Source organism: Odocoileus virginianus, chromosome 24 (assembly GCF_023699985.2).
Source record: "Odocoileus virginianus isolate 20LAN1187 ecotype Illinois chromosome 24, Ovbor_1.2, whole genome shotgun sequence".
Taxonomy (NCBI): Eukaryota; Metazoa; Chordata; class Mammalia; order Artiodactyla; family Cervidae; genus Odocoileus; species Odocoileus virginianus.
In genome coordinates, this window is record NC_069697.1 from 18,509,660 (window position 1) to 18,537,254 (window position 27,595).

The following is a 27,595-nucleotide window of genomic DNA, read 5'->3' on the forward strand; positions in this document are numbered from 1 at the left end:
GTCAGCTGAAGACCTCTACTTCGTCTTAGTCAAGGAGGACATGTCCATGGTATATGCAGTCTGTGGAGATCCAGAAACGATGCTTAATACTCATCTATCTGAACACTTCTCTTGGCTGTGCTGAACCATCATCCTATGGGTTTGGCCTGGGCAAGCCTATCTGGTAGGGCTTTGAGTAGAAAGCTCAGCAGACCATGTTTTGGTTCTAGGTTCCTCATCAATCTGTCTGACATATTTAGGAAGGTCAGGCACATGGTTCTATCTGCCTCCCCTATCACTGTCTCCTTTCCTATTCTCATAATATTCTAAGCTTGAAGAAATGTGCTTCCCTCACCAATCTTTCCTTTTGTCATGATCTGAATTCCCTCCATCTCTGGTTTATAGATAACAAAATCCATGATATAGTGGGCAAACTTAAATGTTATTGTAGCAGTTAAAACAATTTTTTAAAAACTTTTTCAAAAACATAGCCAGATTTTCAAAATTGTTGTTTTGATATGGGCTGAAGAATTTTTACTCCAGATACCAACACTAGAATCTGACTTCTTTTTTCCACTGCATACATGTTGCACAATCCTGATCCTTCATGAGACAAATTCATGCCTCTAGAATGTTATTGATGAGGATGGCCAAATAAAAGAAAATTAAAAGGGAACAGCCCTTGGATATCATTCTCTTTACACCAAAATATGTCAGCATTTTTGGTATGTGTATGTACTAATTATTGCAAAAGGAAAGAGATTACATTATACTTCTTATAATGTAAGAAATAGTGGTGAAGGATAATACTTAAAATGCTTTCATATACTCAAAATGAGTATTATTTACTCTGCTTGTTATTAAATTTTAATTAAATTAAGTCACATACTTCAGTTTTAAATTAGGAAATTCATGAAAGCTTGTTAAATGTAGGCTCTAAATATGGTATTTATTACATCAAACCAGTGATAAACACATTCCTTTAGATTATTGATTAAACTGATTTTATGGAGTTATGGAACTAGTAAAAACCATAAGAACTCACTTAATATATTCCCTTGAATCCCTGAAATACCATTTATAAACATGCTGAAAAAGGTTGCCTTCAATCCTATAGATAACAGCATCATTCGCTCAATGTTAAGAAGGTATTCTAAGCAAATGAAAGCTTGCTCTCCTCTGTCAGTTGTATTTCTCCTATTTTATAGCTGTTGATAATTGAAGATTATTTTATCTGTTTATTTTCTCTAATTTCTTCTTTTGTAGAAGAAATTCTTTTTTTTTTTTCTTGAAAGATAAGTCAAATATATCTAATTTTGCTGAAAGACTAGATGGTAACAATCATGAGCATTCAGTCTCAATAATATTAAATAGCCCTTTCATGTACAGCCATTACTAGATTATCTAAGGTATTAGAAGCAAGATAAAGCAAATTATTGGCCAGTTTCAGAATGGTCCTGACTTCTGCTCTACACATTCTCCATTAATGATACTACAGAAAGCCATGGCTTTTGGAATTAATCTCCATGTCCCCATTTCTAGATTTTTCTTTTTCTGTCAACCTCCAAACCCATATTTAAATACCTGTGAGATATCTCTCTACCTATCTTACTTCAAGTCTGATATATCCATTTGGCACTAATACTTTCACTCACTTTACCTCTTAAATTTTCTCCTTTCTCTTCTTTTTGATATTTTAGTTTATGGTTACTATTGCACTAGCCATTCAAAGTGGAAATCTCAGTTTTCAGTATGGTGGCATTCCTGGATACATGCTAAGGCTCTGGAGACAGTAGAAAATCCAGCCAAGATCAGCAAAATTAACTCACAGTAGCCTGCCAGATGAATGCAGATAACTAAATAAATGCTATTGTTGGAAACCACTAAGATGTGAATGTTTGCAAAACAGCAATAGATAACAATACAACTGTTTTCCCCTTCTCTCCTCTTTACCAACCACCCCCCACACTCATATCCAGTAGGTTACCAGATCCTTAGTATTTAACCTCTAGTGGTTATTTGAATCTTTACTTCTATTGCCACCACCTTAATTCAAAGTCTCATGCATGTTTTTCCTCTTAAGCTATTGCTGAGTAACAATTATTGTTACCTCAACTTGTAGTAGTAATATTTTCACTTCTATCAAATCTGCTACAGTAATCTAAGTGGCAATATAATGTGGTGGTCAGTTACATTTTCGTATACTGGATTTGAATCCCAGCTCTGCTGCTTAGTAGCTCAGTCATTTGGGACAAGTCAGGTTACTTCTCTTGCCTCTGCTTTTTAATCTTTGACATTGGTATACAGTACCTGCCTCACAGGGGCTTCCCAGATGGTGCTAGTGGTACAGAACCTTCCTGCCAGTGCAGGAGACATAAGAGACTTGGGTTAATCCCTGGGTCGGGAAGATTCCCTGGAGGAGGGCATGGCAACCCACTTCTGTATTCTTGCCTGGAGAATCCCATGGACAGAGGCTATGGTCCATGGGGTCCAAAGAGTCGGACACAACTGAAGTGACTTAGCATGCATGCATGCACCTGCCTCATAGAGTAGTTGTTAATATTTTCTGAATTAAAATGACTCTGCCAATACTAATAGGCTATGAGTGAATATTATTATTAAACATTCATTGATCATGTTGTTGTAAGCATATTTCATGGAATGCATTTTGAATAAATTGTTCCCCCAAAGGATCCCATTATCAAATAACTTTACAAGCTATTACCAAGATACCACTTCTTGAGAAAAGTTGTAATGCTGAACTGTCTACTTCAGATTGGTGTTTGAAAAACAGGAAACTAGATTCAAGTGCTGTTCCTGGAAAAAACTGATCCTGCTGGATTGCAAAAACAGGCATGACAGCAATAGAAAGAAAGCAGGGAGAAAGCAGAAAGAAAACAGAAAAGAGCAACCCCTGATTTCTTCTCTCCCCTTGCAGTTTTCCTCTAGCACACCCTCATGTGGAGCCAGCTTAGTGAAGAGGAAGATTTCTTATAGAACCTCTATATCTCAAAGTCTCTTATATCTCAAAGCATAGTATAGAATGATTGATTTAGAGTTGAGAGACAACTGATAGATAATTTGCATATAGTTTAAAGAAACTATCTCGAATATGGTCACCTTTAATCATAAGTATGAAATTGAGAAGAAATATAAACATATATAAAACTCTCTAAAAGTGTTAACAGATAAATATTAAGATATTGACAAAGAAGTCCCAAAATGTTTTGAACAAATTTCTTATCCAATGATGGATACTAAATATATTGCTTCAGAAATTGAATATTCCTATTAGAGCACTTAAAAGTATTTCAAGTAAATCAATAATCAGAATTTTAGAATATTAATTATGCAAAAAGTATGTTTTAGGAAATTGATTTGGGGGAGATTACCTAGTTAGTCTTCAATAAATATTTACCATTTATCATCATTTTTATTGCTATCATCATTCATCATAATTATCTATAGAATGAAAGTCCAAGTACATTGGGACACTATAGTTGATTTGCCAATCTTCTATATACTTTCCACTACCAGTACTTTTTTCATGCTTTTAGCTCTACTAGAAGTAACTGCTTAACGTTTTTAGCAAACAGTAACTAATCCAAAAATTCTATTTGTTTCACTTTGTTTATGAAGATTTTCCTGAAGCACTTTGAGAAAATTAATATTTCTTCTTCTGAATTCTCACTCTGTACTGCTTTATAATTTCACCTACAGCATGGTACTAGAGCCCGGTGATTTTGTCTTTCTTTTTTCTTTTTTAAATTGTTGGGTTCTTGGATTCTTAAAAGCAACATCTTACTTTTCCTTTTGTTTCCAGGCAGAAGCATAATAACATGAACATAGCAGGAACTCCATAAATGTTAGTTTTAAAAAGGCTAGAGCATTCTTTAAAAGTTAAGAAAGTAATTGTCATGCTAGAGTGTGTATTTTCCATCTAACACAGGCGTCCACAAACTGTGGCCCTCACATGAGCAGAATCCAGGCTTTGGTAAATAAAATGTTATTAAAACATAGCCAATATTTATTCATTTATGCATTGTCCATGGTAACTTTCAAGTTAAAATGGCTACATTTAGCAGCAACAGAAGTTTTTATGGCCCACAAGACTCAAATTACTTGTTATCCACCTATTGCTGTGTAGGCGGATAACTATACGAAAACTTGCTGACCCCGAACGTCTCGTTGTCATGAGAGATGACAGGTCACTTAGCCTGCTTATTTTTAAGAAACATGACTCCAAAGTCTTTCATTATAGCTCCCTCTTAGGTATCTGGAGAATGTAGAAAGAGGGCCTAGTTCAGGAAGGGTACTATCACCATAGATAAGTACAGTATGGCTTGGTGTGATAGACAGGGAGGAACCTGGCAAACTCTGGTTGTTAAAATTCCTCTGTGTGCTCTCTGTCTCTACCTGCCCAGCACACATTTGTCTGCCAGACATTTGCTTTTCCATCTTCATGTGAATTTCCTTCTTCCCCTTTGAAGTCCCAAACCACTACTCATAATATCCTCTATATCTTTAGCTGAAGGTAGTAATTAAGGTGAGGGTTTCCACTGTTTTGGAGAGTTGCTTAGTTTTCCTGGGTCTCTCTATGTATGCATGTTATCAAACTCTCCTTTGATTTTATCCTGTTATTCTGTCTTGAGTCAGTGTAATTCTTAGGCCAGCCAGAAGAACCTAGAAGGATAGAGGAAAATTTCTTCCTTTCAGACAGCAGGAGAAGTTAGCTTCCACAGATCTTTAGTTACAAAGGCTTTATTAATATTAGAGTCCCTCCCCACCCCAGACTGAAAGTTGCTGGGAAATAGTAATTCTGGGAAATCAAGATTGACTCTTTGAAAGTTGATTAACATTAGATAAAATTAGATGAATATTAGATGTGAATTCCCACAACTTCACAGACTCTCTTCTCCATTAATTTACACCACTTCTACTTATGTTTTCTTTCCACATATCTTTCTACCCATAATGAAGTGCTTTCATTTTTATTTAATATGACCCAGTTCTCAATCATAGATTATTATCATTATTATTCAAATCAAAGCTAACAACCCTCCTTTCTCCTTCTCTCCTCCAGTGAGTCAGCACTTCTTTAATAATCTCAAATCTCCAGGATATTTACTGACATCTTCGTATCATCACTCCAACCTCATGAATGGAGCTAGAAGATACTACAAGCGCTGCCGGAAGTCCGTTGCTACAGAATCAGCCGCCACTCTGGTATGATCCCCAAATGGTGTAAGCAGCAGTTATCTGGCCAATGCAAAGTGATTCTGTCTTCATTACTGTCATCATACTTGCCACTGGAGTGTGAATCCAGTGGAAATAACCTGAGAATTGGCCCTGTGTGTGTGGCAAGTCACACCTTGCCTCTCCCCGCATAACTGTGTCTAACTTCCTGATGGTGAGGACTCTTCATCTGAGCCCTGTGACACAGTACTCTTATCTGAAACACTTGTCTGGCCCACAGTGTCAGTCTTGGTGCCAAGGACTCATTGCAGATCAAACGCTTGAGAACCTTCATGTCTCATCAAATGAATGGTCCAGTTCTGTTTCTTGCATTGCTTCAGTGGTGATGTCATTGCCAGAATGTCGGGCAGGACTTATGTTTTAACTATGGGCAGCAGGGAAGAGAAGGCCTGTCCTTCAGCTCATTCCAGACAAGGCAGGCCTGGATTCAGAACCTCTTGGCCTTTTATTTACAGTCACATACAGTGTATTTCCTCAGCAAACTCACAATTCTCTGATGGCCATTCAATAAAGGTGTGCAGATTTAGCTATCCATCTGTCAATTAATTATCAGTCCTCATAAAATTTTGATCTTTGTTAGTTGCAAATCTAGCTGTATACTTCCTCCATGGACTTGTCTTTTGGCATTTTTTTGTCTGTTTGTTTCAGTTTCTTTCAGATAACCTATTTCAGGGAAAATCTCAATCCTTCAGAAATATTCTGATAACCCTAACTACCCAGAGCAAGGAATTTTCATTTCTAAGATTTCTCTTTACCCTTTTTGCATGTTTGCTTGCTATCTTTTCAACAGCTTTAGTCTCTTGCAAACCATTTGGTTAAAGATAGGCCTCCCATTGTTAAGCAAAAAAGAAAAAACACACTACTTTATTATAACGTTTTTCTAGAACAGGGATGCCAATTTTATATGCTGTAACCAATGGAGTGATTTCTCTTATCCCCGAACCAAAGAAACTGCTCTGAATTAACTTGTTCTTTTAGCATGAGGGGGAATACAAATTGAAAAAGCACCTCTCTGTAATAACCGTCACAAAAAATACAGATCACCCTTGACTGACATGGAGGTCTAACCCTATAAACCCACTGTGAATTGAAAATACCCTAAGTCAAAAATGCACTTAATTCACTTAACCTTCTGAACATTGTAGTTTAGGCTAGCCTACCTTAAATGCGGGGCTTCCCTGGTGGCTCAGATGGTAAAGAGTCTGCCTGCAGTGCAGGAGACCCAGGTTCAATCCCTGGGTCGGAAAGATCCCCTGGAGAAGGAACTGGCAACCCACTCCAGTATCCTTGCCTGGAAAATCCCATGGATGGAGGAGCCTGGCAGGCTACAGTCCATGGGGTGGCAAAGAGTCGGACACGACTGAGCGACTTCACTTTCACCTTAAATGTGCTGAGAGCACTTGCATTAGCCTACAATTGTGCAAAATCATCTAGCCTGAAACCTGTTTTATGATAATGTGCTGAATGACTCATGTTATTTATTGAGCACTATACTTAGAGTGAAAATCAGAATGGTTGTATGGGTCCAGAATAGTTTGTATTGGTTGCTGACTCTCATGATGACATGGCTCACTGGAAGCGTGGCTCACTGACCAGCATCAGGAGGAAGTATTGCATATTGCTAGTCCAGGAAAAGATCAAAATCCAAGCTATGGTTTCTATGGAATGCATATTATTTTCACACTATCTTAAATTTGAAAAATCATAAGTCAAATCCTCAGAAGTTGAGAACCATCTATGGATATGCTCTGCCATTTCAGAAACACTGCTATGTAAAGAAACAAATAGAATTTGACAAAAGATACATGCCAGAGATTATACAAAATGTCCCTCTCTAAACAAACATATTTAGAATTAACTCACTGTATTTGCACAAATATTTAGTCATTGGTTTTGAGCAACAAATTTTTCTAATCCAATTCTATGGGCTTTGGCTTCTTTTAGTCACCCAATCTTTGTGGGTTTTTTTGTTGTTTGTTTGTTTTGTTTTTAAGTTTCTTCTTTAACTCCTATCTGGGGTTTGTTGAATTATGTTTACAATTATTTATATAAGTTCTGGATTTAGCTTAATATTGTAAATATGTGATTTTTAATCTAATTTTTGTATTAAAAAGTTAAGACCTGAAGAGTGTCTTAATGAATTTACAATTTTGAATTACCTACTTATCTTTGTCATTAATTGGTTTGTTACAGTCTCAAAGAAAATTCCTTAGGAATTGGGAAAAGAAAGTCCAAATGACAGTGTGCATGCTCTGTCTGGTAAAATCTCCTGGCAGGAATTGTTTGTAGGAGTAAAGAGCAATGGCTGCCTAGAAACAGATTAAAATTGCACTATAAAAATAATTCAAGTCTTGTGTTTTCAAATACATATTTTCCCCTACACTGTCTCTTAAAAATGAAGCACTTTCTTTTATCCAAGTTAGTCACCTTTTAAAAAATCCATGTATGGTGAAACAGATCACCAGCCCAGGTTGGATGCATGAGACAAGTGCTCGGGCCTGGTGCACTGGGAAGACCCAGAGGGATCGGGTAGAGAGGGAGGTGGGAGGGGGAATCAGGATGGGGAATACATGTAAATCCATGGCTGATTCATGTCAATGTATGACAAAAACCACTACAATATTGTAAAGTAATTAGCCTCCAACTAATAAAAATAAATGAAAAAAAAATCTGACTTATGGAAATTAAAGGCCTTATTAAGCATTCTTACATAAAAAAAAATCCATGTAGAAATATTTTATGATACACTAGCCTCTTCTTCAAGATCTTAGATTTTTGCTACTGGTCTGAGCCATGTATGTTAAGATTAGTTTTTCTTTGCTCTTTTCATATTTTTATATCCTTCTTATTTAGTCTTAAAGGTGAGAGAGGTCATCTATCTATAAAATGTTTGACAAGTCACATTCTTCTGAATTTCAGTTTTTCTTATCATTTGAACAAAGGAATTTTGTGACCAATAATTACTTATGAATTGATTGCCCAATAATGTCTGGTATATGTCTAAACTTAAAATTAGACAAGTTTTATTGAGAATTAAAAGATATTGGAACTTTTACTGATCGTTCAAGAAACTAAAATGTACTGTAGACTACCTAAAACATATGTAGCAGAAATGACAACTCCTAGAGATTTTAACCTTACCACTACTTTGGAAGAAATTCATAACAAGACAGGTAAAATGCAAATAGTCACTGGGCAAGAAAGAAAATTTGAACAGATGCTGTGTAAATATCATCAAGCACCAAGGGAATGAATCAGGGAAAGCTTGTGAAGCAAACAAACCTGTAGTCCAAAACTTAGCAAAAAATACATTAAATAGTTAAGGAAAACTCATAGAGAATATGTGCATGGCACAGGAAGCATCACATAAATATTAGGAGATAATGACAAATGTGTTGATGAAATTCTAGCCCAGGAACATGGTAGACCCATATGCCTCCTTAATCACTGATTGTTGCCTGACCTCTATGCTGCATCTCATTTTAGCTTTCATATAATAGAAAGGAATGAACGGTACTTGGTGCTTTCGTATGTAATTTCATTCAGTTTTCAGACCAACCATAGAATAAGGTTGAAATCATTTCTATTTTATAGAAAGGAAAATCTGGGGCTCACTAAAAACTTAAGAAACACAGGGGTGTTATGCAACTAACAAGAAAACAGGTTAAGAATTTGAATCCGAGTGTGTCTGATGTCTAAATTTATTTTACCACAATGACTTTAACAATGATGAAGATATTTAACTCTGTTCAGGTTAAACTTCATTTTCCAAATTAGTGAAATATAATTTTTAATTCTGAGATCCACATTTTTTCCACACTTTAATGCAAATCATGATCTGTCTTGACAATTAATAACATGTCATAGTTTAATTAGAAATAACATTAAATATCTTAGTGGTATATATGGCAGTTTTTCTTTTTTTTTTTAATCATAGTATTTCAGATACATTGAAGTACCATAATTTTTTCCTTAGGATTGAGATCAAACAAAATAAACAGCAGCTTTATTTCCTTAAAGTTGGCAGACTAAAAAGTTCAGGCATGTGCTTCTGTGTTCACAAAACAATGAGTACAGAATCTATGACCCTCTTCACCATTGCCTGATGTTTATCAGTAAAAGCAAATGAACAGGGAGCCTAACGCAAGAAAAGGAAGCACTGCTTAAACCAAAGTGTTTAGGTTTAAGCCTCATACCTCTAAATTATTACCCCCTCATTAAAATCTTTTGGTTTTAGGTAAGGCAAAAATATTGTTATTAATATTAATAATGAAATCTTCTAAACTTTGCCCTGTGAGATTTAATAATGGTTATGACCACTTACATTAAACACAAATTGAAAGTGAAATTATAATTTTCTTTAAACTATACTTTTTTGCTCACATAAAAATAATTGCTTTTAAATTTGGTATAGTATAGGTTATGGTTAGCCCTACGAGTAAACTGAATTGTCTGTACTACCTAACCCTGCTGGGCCTAGTCTCGGTTCACTTCAGTTCAGTCAGTCAGTTGTGTCGGACTCTTTGTGGCCCCATGGACCACATGGAAAGCAGCGTGCCAGGCTTTCCCGTCTGTCACCAACTCCCGGAACCTACTCAAACTCGTGTCCGTCGAGTCAGTGATGCCATCCAACCATCTCATCCTCGGTCGTCTATTCTATTCTATTCTAACACTCAGTAAATATCATGTTCACTTAAAGATGAAATATCAAAGTCTAAGTTTTCCCCCTATGTCAATAGGTGGATAGAGGTATACTATACAGAGAGATTTTTTCCCAGGCACCATTGACTTTATAATAAAGATGAAAAAAATAATAAGCCAACACTGTAATGTATTGAGTACTTTCTGTGTGCATTTTGCCTTGTACTAAGATTTTACTCTTACTAAATCCTCTCAAAAATCCCGAGCAGTCATTATTATCTCCATTTTACTAAAAAGGGAACTCAACTTAAAGACTTTAAGATAACTTATAAAGATTCTTTCACTAATCCACTCAACAATGATTTATTTAGCACACCTGAGGATCCAGGCTCTGTGATGAGCACTTTATATCCAATGGTAAAGCAATAAGATATAAGTCCTTTCCTTATGGAGACTATTTGGCATGTGTCTTATACACAAGAGTCTAGCCATGTGTATCTCACATATTTTCTCTGCCTAAACTGAATATTGAGATGATTATCATTTGGTAGTAATTACAATACTAACAGTAGTTCATAAAATTATTTTGGTCATACCAGAAAGTTTGTGGTCAGGATCCTCAAATGCCTGCCAATTCTGAAACACCTTTAATTGATATATGCAAAGAACCACTCTAATTTAGTAAAGGCAAATATATACTCATTATAACTAGCTAAGACTTTGGATGTAAATACTACTTGTCTGGTCAGCTCTTTAGTAAATCTCCATTTTACCTATGTTGTGTCAGAGTTCTTTATTTGAGAGTAAAGTGAGCAGAAGGGAAAACTGGACATTTCTTGATGTCAGATTATAAGGCCCAAACTTTCCTGTAGAGTGTTCTTCTGAATCTCAGTACATTTATCAGTCAGGTTATAATTCAGCTTATAATTATTCAGGGATGATGTTGTCCCTTTCAAGGGATTGGTTGCCTACCAGAAAAGCACTGCACAAGTGTTTCAGGGTCACTTTTTCAGCTCTATCAACTGCTTTTATGAGTCCACCTAGACCTGTGAAATGGGAAGTCTATTAGTCAACTGCTTCTGTGACATTAAATAACTCCCTAATCTCGGAGGCTTGCAACAGTGAATCTGGACTGCAGCTCCGATGTAGCTCAACTAGGCTTGGCTGAAAGTGGCTTTGATTCACATTCATAAGGACCCAGGCTAAAAAATAAAACCACTTCAGCATTCTTGCCTTAAGAACCCCATGAACAGTATGAAAAGGCAAAAAGATGACACTGGAAGATGAACCCCACAGGTCAGCAGGTGCCCAATATGATATTGAGAAGAGTGGAGAAATAACTCCAGAAACATTATTTGGCCATGCTGTTCTTACATTGGATGGTAGAAGCAAAGAGAGTGACCAGCAGACGCATGTGATACTATTGCTGTCTCTAAATTGAACCAGCATGTGGTACTTTCTCATATGTCTAAGCTGAAAGACAACAAGGCAGGTTGGCTTTCTTCACCCACAGTGAACCAGAGTAAGGTTGGAGAAGAAAGGAAGAACCATGAAGAAATAAGTGGCCTCTTGTCTAACACTCGGAAATGAATTGTCTGAGGAGACACATGTGCTGAAAAAGCAAGAAATTTTGTTGGGAAGGGGTGCCTGCATACAGATTTCTCAGGAAGCAGGTAAAGTGGTCCAGTATTTCCATCTCTTTAAGAATTTTCCAGTTTGTTGTGATCCACACAGTCAAAGGCTTTACATTACAGTGTTGGACCATAGCCTTGTCTAACTCAATGAATCTATGAGCCAGCTGTGTAGGGCTACCCAAGATGGACGGATCATGGTGGCGAATTCTGACAAAATGTGGTTCACTGGAGAAACAAATGGCAAACCACTTCAGTATTCTTGCCTTGAGAACCCCATGAACAGTATGAAAAGGCAAAAAAATAGGACACTGAAAGATGAACTCCACAGTTCAGTAGGTACCCAGTATGATATTGAGAAGAGTGGAGAAATAACTCCAGAAAAAAATGAAGAGATGGAGCCAAAGTGAAAACAATGCCCAGTTGTGGATGTCACTGGTGATGAAAGTAAAGTCCAGTGCTATAAAGACCAATATTGAATAGGAACCTGGAATGTTAGGTCCATGATTCAAGGTAAATTGGAAGTGGTCAAACAGGAGATGGCAAGAGTGAACATTGACATTTTAGGAATCAGTGAACTAAAATGGGCAGGAATGGGAAAATTTAACTCAGATGACCATTATATCTACTACTGTGGGCAGGAATCCCTTAGAAGAAATGGAGTAGCCATCATAGTCAACAAGAGTCTGAAATGCAGTACTTGGATGCAATCTCAAAATGACAGAATGATCTCTGTTCATTTCCAAGGCAAACCATTCAATATCACAGTAATCCTAGTCTATGTCCCAACCAATAATGCCAAAGAAGCTGAAGTTGAACAGATCTCTGAAAACCTACAAGATGTTTTAGAACTAACACCCCAAAAAGATGTCAACTTCATTATATGGGACTGAAATGCAAAAGTAGGAAGTCAAGAGATATCTCGAGTAACAGGCATATTTGGCCTTGGAATACAGAATGAAGCAGGGCAAAGGCTAACAGAGTTTTGCCAAGAAAACACATTGGTCATAGCAAACACCCTCTTCCAACAACATAAGAGACGACTCTACACATGGACATCACCAGATGGTCAATACCAAAATCAGATTGATTATATTCTTTGCAGCCAAAGATGGAGAAGCTCTATACAGTCAGCAAAAACAAGACCAGGAGCTGACTGTGGCTCAGATCTTGAACTCCTTATTGCCAAATTCAGACTTAAATTGAAGAAAGTGGGGAAAACCACTAGACCATTCAGGTATGACCTAAATCAAATCCCTTATGACTATACACTGGAAGAGACAAATAGATTCAGGGGATTAGGTCTGATAGATAGAGTGCCTGAAGAAATATGGATGGAGGTTCCTGACACTGTATAGGAGGCAGTGATCAATATCATCCCCAAGAAAAAGAAATGCAAAAAGGCAAAATGGTTGTCTGAGGAGGTCTTACAGATAGCTGTGAAAAGAAGAGAAGAGAAAGGCAAAGGAAAAAAGGACAGATATATGCATTTGAATGCAGAGTTCCAAAGAATAGCAAGGAGAGATAAGAAAGCAGTCCTTAGTGATCAATGCAAAGAAATAGAGGAAAACAATAGAATGAGAAAGACTAGAGATCTCTTCCAGAAAGTTAGAGATACCAAGGGAACATTTCATGCAAAGATGGGCACAATAAAGGGCAGAAATGGTATGGACCTAACAGAAGCAGTAGATATTAAGAAGAGGTGGCAAAAATACACAGAAGAACTGTACAAAAAGTACCTTAATTACCCAGATAACCATGATGGTGTGATCACTCACCTAGACCCAGACATCCCAGAATGCAAAGTTAAGTGGGCCTTAGGAAGCATCACTGCAAACAAAGTTAGTGGAGGTGATGGAATCTCAGTTGAACTATTTCAAATCCTGAAAGATGATGCTGTGAAAGTGCTGCACTCAATCTGTCAGCAAATTTGGAAAACTCAGCAGTGGCCACAGGACTGGAAAAGTCAGTTTTCATTCCAATCCCAAAGAAAGGCAATACGAAAGAATGTAGAAACAATTGCACAATTCCTATCATCTCACACTCTAGCAAAGTAATGCTCAAAATTCTCCAGGCCAGACCTCAATAGTACGTGAACCATGAAATTCCACATGATCAAGCTAGATTTAGAAAAGGCAGAAGAATCAGAGAACAAATTGCCAACCTCTGTTGGATCATCAGGAAAGCAAGAGAGTTCTAGAAAAACATCTACTTCTGCTTTATTGACTATGCCAAAGCATTTGACTATATGGATCACAAGAAACTAGAAAATACTGAAAGAGATTGGAATTCCAGACCACCTGACCTGCCTCCTGAGAAATCTGTATGCAGGTTAGGAAGGAACAGTTAGAACTTGACATGGAACAACAGACTGGTTCCAAATCAGGAAAGAAGTACGTCAAGGCTATCTATTGTCACCCTGCTTATTTAACTTACTTGCAGAGGACTTCATGAGAAATGCCAGGCAGGATGAAGTGCAAGCTGGAATCAAGATTGCCAGGAGAAATATCAATAACCTCAGATATGCAGATAACACTACCCCTATGGCAGAAAGTGAAGAAGAACTAAAGAGCCTCTTGATGAAAGTGAAAGAGGAGAGTGAAAAAGCTGGCTTAAAACTCAGTATTCAGAGAACTAAAATCATGGCATCTGGGCCCATCACTTCATGGAAAATAGATGGGGAAGCAATGGAAACAGTGAGAGACTTAGTTTTTGTGGCTCCAAAATCACTGCAGATGGTGACTGCAGCCATGAAATTAAAAGATACTTGCTCCTTGGAAGAAAACCTATGACCAACCTAGATAGCATATTAAAAAGCTGAGACATTACTTTGCACACAAAGGTCCATCTAGTCAAAGCTATGGTATGTAGTCTTGTATGGATATGAGAGTTGGATTGTAAAGAAAACTGAGTGCCAAAGAATTGATGCTTTTGAACTGTGGTGTTGGAGAAGACTCTTGAAGGTCCCTTTGACTGCAAGGAAATCCAATCAGTCCATCCTAAAGGAGATCAGTCCTGAATATTCATTGGAAGGACTGATGCTGAATCTGAAACTCCAATACCTTGTCCATCTGATGCAAAGAACTGACTCACTGGAAAAGACCCTGCTGCTGGGAAAGATTGAAGGCAGGAGGAGAAGGGGACGACAGAGAATGAGATGGTTGGATGGACATGAGTTTGAGCAAGCTCCGGGTGTTGGTGAAGGACAGGGAAGCCTGGTGTGCTGCTGTCCATGAGGTCGCCAAGAGTCAAACACAACTGAGTGACTGAATTGAAGTGAGCTGACCAACAGGTAATGTAATCACTAAAGGCATTTCACTAATATCTCTTCAATATTGCTTCAGTTCAGTTCAGTTCAGTTCAGTCACTCAGTCGTGTCCGACTCTGTGTGACCCCATGAATAGCAGCACACCACGCTGCCCTGTCCATCACCAACTCCCTGAGTTTGTTCATACTCATGTCCATCGAGTCAGTGATGCCATCCAGCCATCTCATCCTCTGTCGTCCCCTTCTCCTCCTGCTCCCAATCCCTCCCAGCATCAGTGTCTTTTCCAATGAGTCAACTCTTTACATGAGGTGGCCAAAGTACTGGAGTTTCAGCTTCAGCGCCAGTCCTTCCAATGAACACCCAGGACTGATCTCCTTTAGGATGGACTGGTTGGATCTCCTAGCAGTCCAAGGGACTCTCAAGAGTCTTCTCTAACACCACAGTTCAAAAGCATCAATTTTTCGTCACTCAGCTTTATTCACAATCTAACTCTCACATCCATACATGACCACTGGAAAAACTATAGCTTTGACTAGATGCACCTTTGTTGGCAAAGTAATGTCTCTGCTTTTTAATATGCTGTCTAGGTTGGTCATAACTGTCCTTCCAAGGAGTAAGCGTCTTTTAATTTCATTGCTGCAATCACCATCTGCAGTGATTTTGGAGCCTCAAAAAATAAAGTCTGACACAGTTCCCACTGTTTCCTCATCTATTTCCCATGAAGTGATGAGACCAGATGCCATGATCTTAGTTTTCTGAATGTTGAGTTTTAAGCCAACGTTTTCACTCTCCTCTTTCACTTTCATCAAGAGGTTTTTTAGTTCCTCTTCGCTTTCTGCCATAAGGGTGGTGTCATCTGCATATCTGAGGTTGTTGATATTTCTCCCATCAATCTTGATTCCAGCTTGTGCTTCTTCCAGCCCAGCGTTTCTCATGATGTACTCTGCATATAGGTTAAATAAGCCGGGTGACAACATAGAGCCTTGGCGTACTCCTCAATATTGCTTAGAAGCCAATAAAATTTTGTCACTTCAGTCTTCTCTAAAATTGTACAACTTACTAAGCGAAGAAGTGGTCCCTTGTATTTTATTTTCCATCTCAAATTTTACTTGTTTTTAGTACCCCTGTGCCCCCCAAAATGGAATCAATTTAGTAAAATTCATAAAATGCCTAATATATATTATACAGTGTTGCAGTATCTAAAAGGTCAATACTGCAAATCTGTTTTATTCTTGGCTTTCTACACCAGAGCTACGTTGTACAGTAATAGATATTGGCAGGATTATGAATAAAAGGGAACCCTCTTACTTAGTTGATGAGAAGCCAGTGGTGTAGCCACTGTGGAACACAGTACAGAAGTTTCTCAAAAATCTAAAAATAGATCTACCGTATGAGCCAGCAATTTCACTCCTGAATATATATCTGAAAAAAAAAAAAAAAGCCCCAGCAGTTTGAAAAGATAGATGCACCCAATGTTCATAACAGCATTATTTACAGTCACCAAAATATGGAAATAATCTAAGTGTCCTTGTTTGTTTCTAGGGAACTTACTGTTGTTTCGCACAAAATGCCCTCCCCCCCACCTTGTTCCCAATGAATATGTGAATTTCTAATATTTGCATACAGACATTTCTGGAAGATAAAGTGTTTTAGATTGTCAGGAGCTGTAAGGCTAATATTTTCTGTCTTTCAAGTTCTCTTGTGGCATAATTTTGGCCAATTAAATGTAAGTGAGGTTTGGTGGAGGGATCTTCCATGAAAGAGTTAAAAAAAGGAAAACTCAGCTCATATAGCTTCTTTGGAAAACTCAGCTCATATAGACTCTTGGAAAACTCAGCTCATATATCCCTGCCTGTGATACAGTTAATGCCTCAAGCTAAAGGATGACCAAGCAGAATAAGGGCCTTGTTCTTGTTCATCAGAAAGCCATCACACAAGTCTTTTACTGCTATCTCAACACTTTAGACATCTCCTTCAATTCTTTAGTTAAACCTGGACAGGAAAAATATCATCAGTATCCAGACAGAGGTTTCTTCTGAAGCTCCAACCTGAGGAATATTTTTACTGTATCTTACTAGTGAAAGTGAAGTGAAAGTGAAAGTTGTTCAGCCACGTCCGATTCTTTGTGACCCCATGGACTATACATTCCACAGAATTCTCCAGGCCACAATACAGAAGTGGGTAGCCTTTCCCTTCTCAGAAGATCTTCCCAACCCAGGGATCAAACCCAGGTCTGTATCTCATAAATATGTTGCTATTTTAGCACCTGCAAGAACCCTGCCTCACTTTTCTATGATTCTAAGAATCATGATTATGAAGACCTATGGAAATCCAAACTTCTAGCTGCACAAAAAAAGAAATTTGGAATTATAACTAAACTCTCAAACATTCATGACCACTGCAAAGAAAGATTCCAAACACCTTAACCTTTTTTTTTTTTTTTGGTTTGCCTAGGCAAAAGAAAACTTTTGCTTCTATATTAATCATGACTCTGGTTGCTAATGTGTTATTTCCCATTCTCCCCCATCTCCGTGCATGTGAATAGACTGTGCTTTCTGGCTTCTTGGTGTTGGCTGGGGTCTTATTACCAATTCTTCAGAAAGAATTGGGAATGAAAATGATGTGGTTCACTTTCTGGCTTGAGTTGAAGGCATTTAATTGCTACTGCGAGGCCCTCTAAAGCTCTCTTTCTTCACTCTGGCATGACAACTGGCTATAATCTTTACTAGAGCTCCCAAATGGCTATGATAAGCAGAGGTTTCCCTGCCAATCTCTGAGGGTCATATAAGAGAGAAATGATTTTTCCTATTAGTCATTACAATTGGGAGTTGTTTGTTACTAGATCATGATGCAGCCTATTTGGAATGAGTCAAGCCTAATCAAGGGAGGTTCAGAGCAAGGGCATAGAGATGAATCCATTGATTGCACAGAGGCTTTAGATGGTCAGACCGTAGGCAGGGCAGTGGTGCATCTAGGCCTCAGGAAGAGTCAGAACCAGGAACTGAATGCTCTAGAACTCCCTCTCTTTCGTCCCCTTGACTCTCCTATTCTTAGTCTACTTAGCATTATTTTCTTTCATTGCAAACTTAACCTTCTTCAAATGGAAAGAAATGTGATCTTGGCAGCTGAGTTTTACAGTTCACAGCTTTAGTGAACAGGAGGAAAATGACTGACATTTTCTGGTCTCAACTTCAAAAAAGCTTAGGAAATGTATCCAATTTAATTAACTGCCTTTAGGGAAATGGGGTCATAGAAAAACATGACATAGAACTGTGGAGGAGAAAGTATTCCTAAGAAAAGAGAGGACTGTCATACGAGTAGCTCATAAATACTGAAGTATAGAATTTTCCTTGAAGCTATGTGGTTGTTAAATGTGATGATTGTTTTTATTTCTTTCTATATTTTCTATATATAAAATCAAAATATAATGAGGAATAAGAAAAATTTTTGATGTATAAATTAAGACCTCTTCATGGATCATAGCCTTGTGATGCTGAAGGGGCTTGTATAACTCAATGAAGTTATGAGCCATGCCATGCAGGGCCAACCAAGATGGACAGGCTGTAGTGAAGAGTCCTGACAAAACGTGGTCCACTGTAGGAGGAAATGGCAACCCACTCCAGTACCCCATGCACTGTGTGAAAAGACAAAAAGATATGACATCGGAAGATGAGTCCCTCAGGTCAGAAGGTGTTCAGTATGCTTCTTGGGAAGAGTGGAGGGCAATTACTATCGCTCCAGAAAGAATGAAGCAGCAGGGCCAAAGCAGAAATGACGCTCAGTTGTGGATGTGTCTGGTAGTGAAATTAATGTCTGATGCTATAAAAACAACACTGCATAGTAACATGCAATGTTATGTCCATGAATCAAGATAAATTGCACATGGTCAAACAGGATGGCAAGATTGAATTTCGACAGCTTAGGAATCAGTGAACTAAAATGGACAAAATAGGCAAATTAAATAAATTTATCTACTTCTGTGGGCAAGAGTCCCTTAGAAGAAATGGAGTAGCCCTCATAGTCAACAAAAGAGTCTGGAATGCAATAATTGAGTACAGTCTCAAAAATGACAGAATAATCTCAATTTATTTCCAAGGTAATATTCAATATCACAGTAATCCAACCACTGTGTCACATCTGTGACCCAACCACTGATGCCAAAGAAGCTGAAGCTGACCTGTTCTATGAAGACCTACAAGACCTTCTAGAACTAACACCAAAAGAGATAGCTTTTTCATCATAGGGGACTGAAATACAAAAGTAGGAAATCAGAGATACCTGGAGTAACAGGCAAGTTTGATCCTGGAGTACAAAATGAAGCAGGGCAAAAGCTAGCAGCATTTTGTCAAGACAATATGCTGGTCTTAGCAAATACTCTTTTCCAAGAACACAAGAGATGACTACAAGTGGACATAACCAGATGGTCAATATCAAAATCAGGCTGATTATGTTCTTTGTGATCAAGAATGGAGAAGCTCTATATAGTCAGTAACAATAAGACCTGGAGATTACTGGGCTCAGGTCATGAGCTCCTTATTGCAAAATTCAGGCTTAAATTGAAGAAAGTAGGGAAAACCACTAGGCTATTCAGATATGACTTAAATCACATCCCTTATTATTATACAGTGAAGGTATGACTAGATCCAAGTGATTAGATCTGGTAAACAGAGTGCCTGAAAAACTATGGACAGAGGCTCATAACATTGTACAGGAGACGCTGACCAAAGTCATCCCAAAGAAAAAGAAATGCAAGAAGGCAAAGTGGTTGTCTGAGAAGGCCTTACAAAGAGCTGAAAAAAGAAGAGAAGCAAACAGCAAAGGAGAAAGGGAAAGATATACCCAACTGAATGCTGAGTTACAGAGAACAGCAAGGAAAGAAAAGAAGGCCTTCTTAAATGAACAATGCAAAGAAACAGAGGCAAGCAATAGAATGGGAAAGATTAGAGATCTCTTAAAAAAAAAAAAATGGAGCTATCAAGGGAACATTTCTTGCAAAGATGGGCACAATAAAAGACAGAAATGATAAGGACCTAAAAGAAACATTTAAGAAGAGGTGGCAAGAATAGACAGAACTATACAAAAAAGGTGTTAATGACCCAGATACCCATGATGATATGGTTACTCATCGAGAACTGGACACCCTGGAGTGTGAAGTCAAGTGGGTCTCAGGAAGCCTTACTATGAACAAAGCTCTGGATGTGATGGAATTCCAGCTGACCTATTTAAAATCCTTGAAGATGATGCTGTTAAAGTGCTGCAGTCAATATGCTAGCAAATTTGGAAAACTCAGCAGTGACTGAAGAAGAAAGCAGCAGCAGAGGATGAGATGGTTAGATAGCATCACTGACTCAATGGACATGAATTTGAGCCAGCTGCAGGAGATAGTGGAAGGTAGAGTAGTATGGCATACTGCAGCCCATGGGGTTGCAAAGCCTTGGACAGGATTTAGTGACCGAACAACAACAAGATAAATTAAGAAGTTGGAAAAAAATCTTACTATAGGAATATTTTGATCTTTTCTTTCAGTCAGGAAATAGTTTTAAAGAGCAATTATGTTCATATTGCAGATATGCTTTTTTCTGAGTTTAAGACTCTTAATGAATCTTAAATGGCTGCTAAGATGGACACTTTGTCTTTTCCTGAAACTTAGCTGTTACTGCATATAAAACCACATAAAAATCCTTTTAAATTTAGACAGAATTATAGGAGCAAAATCAAGTTTTAATTAGTGCTACTAATGGAAAGCAGGAAGCAATAAAAATAATCTTTAAAAATTAAAATAACTTGGCTTGGGAATTCATGTATCAACCACACATACTGAATTTTTTGAAGATTAAATCTGGTTGCAAGTGACAGAAAAACGCAAATAATAGTGACTTAAGTCAGATAAAATTTAATTTTTTTTCTCATAAAACAGTCTGGGGGTAGGTGGTCAAAAGACAGATGATATGTCCATTTATGCTTTCAGGCATCTAAGCTCTTTTTCAGTCTGTTTTGCCTAGACTCCATTCCTAAGTTCATTGCATCATCCAAGGTGGCCACACTTAGTCAAAGCATTCTTAATTTTACTGAGAAGTTAGAAGGAAAAAAGTAGGATAAGGATGCACTTTCTCCTTTTAAGAACACTGCCTGTAACTTTCACACACAGTTTTCTTTTATATGCTTCCCTGGTGTCTCAGCTGATAAAGAATCTGCCTGCAATGTGGGAGACCTGGGTTTGATTACTAGCTTGCAAAGATCGCCTGGAGAAGGGAACAGCTACCCACTCCAGTATTCTGGCCTGGAAAATTCCATGCATTACAGTCCATGGGTTCGCAAAGAGTTGGACACGATGGAGCAACCTTCACTTTCTCTTTTCTTTCGTATGTCATTGGTGATCCCTTTGTGCTATAGCCACAAATCCAAGGAAGGGAATCCATAAGTTGTGTAACTTATTCCAGGTGTTCATTCACCCAAATAAATATCAAGGATTCTATCATATAAAAAGAGAGAATGAAAAAGCATTTTGTGGTGACTAGTAATCTCTGCACATCTGTTATACACAAGCTGGCAACTGGACTTCTGTGTGTCCTCACAATTGCTCACATCTACTCTACCCCTATTCAGCTCTACTTTGACTTGTCCCATAATGAAACCACACCCAGTGTCCCTATGGTTACAACTTGAGTGCTCCTTGTATCCCTGATGGTGTTTGACTGTACGTCAGTGTTATTACCTCACATCTCTTCAAAGTTGGGACTGCGAGCAAATGTTCCTTTAGGAGCAGTCTCATTTTGGTAAAAAGTAAGTGTGTACTTTTGAACTGTGGTGTTGGAGAAGACTCTTGAGAGTCCCTGGGACTGCAAGGAGATCCAACCAGTCCATCCTAAAGGAGATCAGTCCTGGGTATTCATTGGAAGGACTGATGCTGAAGCTGAATCTCCAATACTTTGGCTACCTGATGTGAAGAGCTGACTCATTGGAAAAGACCCTGATGCTGGGAAAGACTGAAGGCAGGAGGAGAAGGGGACAACAGAGGGCGAGATGCTTGGATGGCTTCACTGACTCAGTGGACAGGCGTTTGAGCAAGCTCTGGGAGATGGTGAAGGACAGGGACGCCTGGCATGGGGCAGTCCATGGGGTCACAAGAGTCAGACACAGCTGAGCAACTGAACAATAACAAAGTTTACTCTGCTCTGGTGAGCAGGATCACTGTGGACAACTGTATAGGTTGTATATATAGCCTGGAGACAAGGTGGGACTAAAAGTTTAGGGGGAAGAGTACATTTTTGTTGATCTTATAATTTTTATTTGATTTCCCACCCAAATGGAATGTCTTTTTCTAATTTGTATGATTGGACAAAATGTATTGATTATAGTTTTAGGTAGGTGATTTTTATACACACACACACACACACACACACACACAATTTCCCAAAGTATGGGTTTCGGAACATTAACTCAAGAAATATTAAGAGATTGTCAGTTGAGAAGATGTGTTTCTTAGTATATAGGTCAAACAAGGGATTTGTTTGAGGGATTTCTTTGCTACCAGCAAAATGTTATTAAGAATCTTTATTATCCTAGTCCTTGTTTAGAAATCTCCACAGAGGGGCCTCTTGTATGCAGTGATTGACAATACAATTATTTTCTGGCAATATATCTTATAGGACACTGTGTAATAAAATATTGATTTAGTGCAGTGTGAAACGTAGTATTCTTACCTAACGAGAAAATAAACCCCCCACCCCCACTGCCAAACTCACCTGATTCATATTCTGAAGATGAAGGTCCTAGCAACCTGCATCTTTAACATGTGACCCAGACCACTCATTAATAAAGCAATTTGGAAATATTGCTTTATAGACATTTATTTTTCGCTAGGCATACACCAAACTCACTTGAGAAAGTTTTTGAATATATATTTATTAGGTCCTTCCCAAATTTATGAATCAGAAGGAGTTGTGGTTTCTCTATAACTATAGGATTGGCCAAAAAATTCACTTGGGTTTTCCTGTAACACCTTAGGGAAAAATCCAAATTAACCTTTTGGCCAACCTAATATTTCTTACACTAACTCTCAGTTAAGAACCATTGTTTTAGACCAAACTTTCTTATTCTTCATAAGTTGCTATTCAGTTATATACCAAGTCAGTAGTCCCCAACCTTTTTGGCACCAGGGACTGGTTTCATGGAAGACAGTTTTCCATGGACCAGGGGTGGGGAGATGGAAGCGGGGATGGTTTCAAGCCCATTACATTTATTGTGCCCTTTATTTCTATTGGGCTTCCATGGCGGCTCAGATGGTCAAGAATCTGCCTGCAATGCAGGAGACGGGTTCAGTCCTTGGGTGGGGAAGATCCCTTGGAGAAAGGGATGGCAACCCACTCTAGTATTCTTGCCTGGAGAATCCCATGGACAGAGGAGCCTGGCGGGCTACAATCGACAGAGTCACAAACAGTCAGACACAACTGTGTGACTAATACACTTTATTTCTATTGTTATTCCATTATCTCCACCTCAGATCATCAAGCGTTAAATCCCAGAGGCTGGGGACCCTTGCACCAAGGTATGCCTACATAGATCTTTTCTTTCTTGAGCCTGTTCCTTGCCATTTTCAGGTTCTCTTTGATAATTTTTTTTTCATAGCAAATGAGAAGAGTGCTCCTAACCATGCTTTGTTTCATGGCAGAATTGTTAACAGGAAAAGGAAAGGCCTTGGCTATGGTGTGTCACCAGCTAGCAGATAAAATATTTGAGAATAATGAAAAGCTGATTTCTTAAGTATGAGGCATTTTTATAGCTCATATGCTTTTAAATGTATACAGTTGGCATGAACAGGGTGGCCAATTTTTAAAAAGAGCAACTGATTTCAGTAGATTCCCTTGTGTAAAATGCTGTTTGTGTGGTCTGTTTTCCAGATGTTTCCATGGCAAATGCTTTCGTAATGTGAAACCTAACTATTAAAAGCACCTGGTAATGTGTAGCTCATCCAGACACAAATCATCATTTCTTTTTTTGTTCAGACTTATAGGGAGGAAACTTTACTTTGAACACGAGTGAGGATGAGCCTATTTCATATTCATATGGAAATATAAAGTGACAAAAATGTTTATTTTAACATCAATCTTAATAAATAGCTTTATTCATGTCTGCAAACAACATAAGAGTATATGCATTTTCTACAGGGTCTGCATAGCTGGTTGGCAGCTGTATTTGGAGCATTTATTTTAATGTAAATTTTTCTATATGAATTCTGACTAAGAACACAGGGGTAAAGACAATATAGTGTAGTAGTCAACCACTGAGGTTTTTGAACCAGGCAGTCTGGGTTTGAATCCTTCTCCACACTTATCAGCTATATAAATCTAGGCATTTTACTTCACCTTTGTTATAATAATAATTCCTTTATTATCCTTATCTGTAAAATAAGGATTATAACAGTACTTACCTTGAAAGGCTGTTATGAAGATTGACTGTGTTTACACATATAAACACTTGGGAGGGAAAAAAATTTTTTTTTCCCTCTTTTTTTCTAGATTCTTTTTTTTGTTCATTTATTTTGATTAGTTGGAGGCTAGTTAATTTACAATATTGTAGTGGTTTTTGTCATACATTGACATGAACCATCTGAGACATCCTTGTCACTTTAAAAGACAGATTAATAGGAGAAAAGCAAACAAAAGTTTAATCGCATGTATACCTTCTGTATAGGCTTTCCAGGTTGTGAGTGGTCAAGAACCCGCCTGCAAGTGCAGAAGATGCGAGAGATGCAGTTTCGCTCCCTGGGTTGGGAAGATTCCCCCGGAGGAGGACATGGCAACAGACTCCAGTATTCTTGCCTGGAGAATTTCACGGACAGAGAAACCTGGTGGGCTACAGTCCATGAGGTCGCAAAGAGTCGAACCTTTGTGTCTGAATGACTGAACACACCCCCACACGCATACCTCGTGTAGGAGAGAGAACCAGGAACTGAGCAGCTTCCTCGAGTGGTCCAGGCTGCCGTTGTAAATAACATGCATGCATGCTAAGTCACTTCAGTCGTGTCTCACTCTGTGTGACCCTGTAGCTGTACCCTCCAGGCCTCCTTGGTCCGTGTGATTATCTGGCCAGGAAGACTGGAGTGGGTTGCTATGCCCTCCTCCAGGGGATTGTCCCAACCCAAGGATCAAACCCATGTCTCTTATGTCTCCTGAATTGGCAGGAAGGTTCTTTACACTAGCACCATCTAGAAAGCCCTAATTTTTGCTTTTTTTTTTTTTTTTTAAATAATGCCTCTAGCTAAAGAGAAAAGAAGGTGTTGACTAGGGAGAGGCCAGTTTTGGAAGATTACCAGGAAAAGCCCTATAAGCAAGAGTGAGGCTGTGCAGATTTAAGTCATTTCCTTCTCCATTGATAAGAGTTTCTAGAGATTTTTGTCATCCTTTTCTTGGTACAAAGAGGGAAGCAACTTTAAAAATGGAAATTTCCCTTATAAATGCAAATGTCTTTCACAAAACTATAATTTGTACTTAATTTTCAAGAGCTTTTTCTATGTTTGATGTTCTTAAAAATAATCAGCCTAAAATAATCCTTATGCCGAAAAGGCATGTTAGAAGGTGACAAATATCTACTCCCTTTCACACATAAGACACTTTTTGTCCCATAGTAAATGCTCAATGATGATTAGGATCAATAAAATAGATGTCAAAATTGACTGTTTTTTTTTTAAATTAAAGAAAGCTCCAGTGACCTTGAGCTTCACATTTTTGCTTTGTAAGAAGACAAAAAAATTGGTGCACAAATGTTTCTTGGACAAAATATCAGCTAGGAAATGGAATGATAAATCATAAATTTCCATTTTTCTTAAATGTGCTACTTCATTCATTAATGGAAGTTCTCATCTCTTTAATTTAATGTAACTTATTAGAGGAAAAATAGCTAATATTTGTTGTATAGTTCTATCACAAAAGTCATCAGAGTAATTGGACAGTAGCAATTCCATTGCTCCAAGAAGATACAAGAGATACAATAAAGAAACACATGGGGAAAACTTGTGGATAGAGAAACAGAGAGAAGGGAAAATGAATTAAAGAAGTAGTAAAAATTTGCAGAGTTGTTGGCAGAGAAAGTAGTATGTAAACATTTAGGTAATACTTTGAACCAGCTATACACAGGGCCATAGATATTTCTTTAAAAAATATAATAGGGACTTTCTCTCAATTATCAGCTAGTTATTAATGTGATATTTCTTTTAAGAAAAAGGTACCATATTTTAAATGTTTTGTTCATTTGCAACTCCAGATGGACAAATCTCTAAAAGATATTTGAAGAAGCACTAATGGCTGGCAAAAGCTCTGTGGGGATCTTAAATTTGGGGCTAAAAGTTATTTTTCTTAACAGAAGACAAATCTCTCTGTTAGTTGTCATTCTGTCAAATTAAAGGAAAGGGGTTTGAAAGACATGGTATACATTGAATTTCTCCCACCCATCTTTGCTTTTTTTCCAAATAAACCTTTAGTTTCATGGTAGCTATGAATTTCTTTATTGGTTTTATTTTCTACATGAAATGGGCATTCATACTTTCTCTTAAAGCATTTTCTTCAAAAGAGAAATACTCTTTCTGTTCAAAGTATAAGAGAAAAAAACACGTGTAAAGATTGTTTTACAAGTGATTATTAACGCTTTGATGTTTAAATATTCAAATCAACCCTTGATGAAATTTAAATTGCAGGCAGCCTCCTAATAATACTGTGAAAGTGAAAAAGTTAATTTATATTTAATTGCTATCAAAATCAAGGTCTCTGTAAAGCATATTCCTATCTTATTTTAAATTTATTCAAGAAATATTTAAAATAGCTGGTCTCAGTATGATGTCTTGAAGAGAGAAAATCCTAAATATTGTTAAAAATAAAATTCAATTGAATAAATTTAAAGATCAAATTGGCTTTATTCAGCAATGCATGAATCAGGTTATATTCCTAAGAGGGGCTGAAGCTATATTTAAGTTACATAGTAAGTCTTGGTTGGGTGATGTGGGCCTAGCACAAGTGACTCCATTTTGGGCCTGTTACTTCTTGCTAACAACTATCCCTCTTGATCAGACTCAGCTTAACTGACATCTGTGATCAAAATGTAAGGTATTAGTGCCACTCTCAGCTACTGTTCTGTAGTTCTTACAGCTTTTCTGATCCTTTTTGAGACATTCACAGGTCATGAAAGTTTTTACTGAATCTCCGTAATTTTCACAAGTCATGACATCAAGTGCGCAATTGTTTTAGTTGATCATTTTCTTTTTTCCTTCTTTGACATTCCAGTCTTAGGGAGATAATTCACTTGGTGGTTAGCATCTGTGAACATGCATTTAAAGCTTTTGAGAGAACACAACACACCAAGGAGATTACTATGATTTTCATAAGGAGGATAATTCTAGTGTCTGGAGTTCACTCAAGAGCCATGGTCCCCAAGACCCAAACCAGTCAAAATTATATAAGTCAAAAAAAAAGATCCTATTGAATGAGTCACTTCTTAAGTAAAGTGGCTTGTTCAGTGATCTTATGCAGCTGAGTTTCAACTTCCTTGGAAGTGTTAATCCAGGTACAGCGGGTAGCAGTGACCACAGTACAGCCAACTCTTTGCTCAGTTAGAAGATAATCAAGGGCTATTCTATTATCCAGAACAACTTTGGCCAGAGGGTCTAAAGAATTCTGCTGAAAGGCTATTGTTTTAGCAGCAGGTTTTGTAATATCTTCAAGAATGAAGGAGAGAATATTGATGATATCTTTATTTGCACTTATTCCTCACCAGGGAAGTAGAATCCTGTCAAAGGAAGCAAATTCTGAATCATGAGCCCATCCTGGTA

The 27,595-nt window shown here is 37.8% G+C and overlaps 1 long non-coding RNA gene across 1 annotated transcript; it reads left to right on the forward strand.

The window, feature by feature from the left end:
• LOC110136221 (uncharacterized) lies at positions 1-27,595 on the forward strand. The gene is made up of 3 exons (XR_002313574.2): positions 1-163; positions 5,063-5,205; positions 27,541-27,595. It is a non-coding gene; the product is annotated as an uncharacterized lncRNA (long non-coding RNA).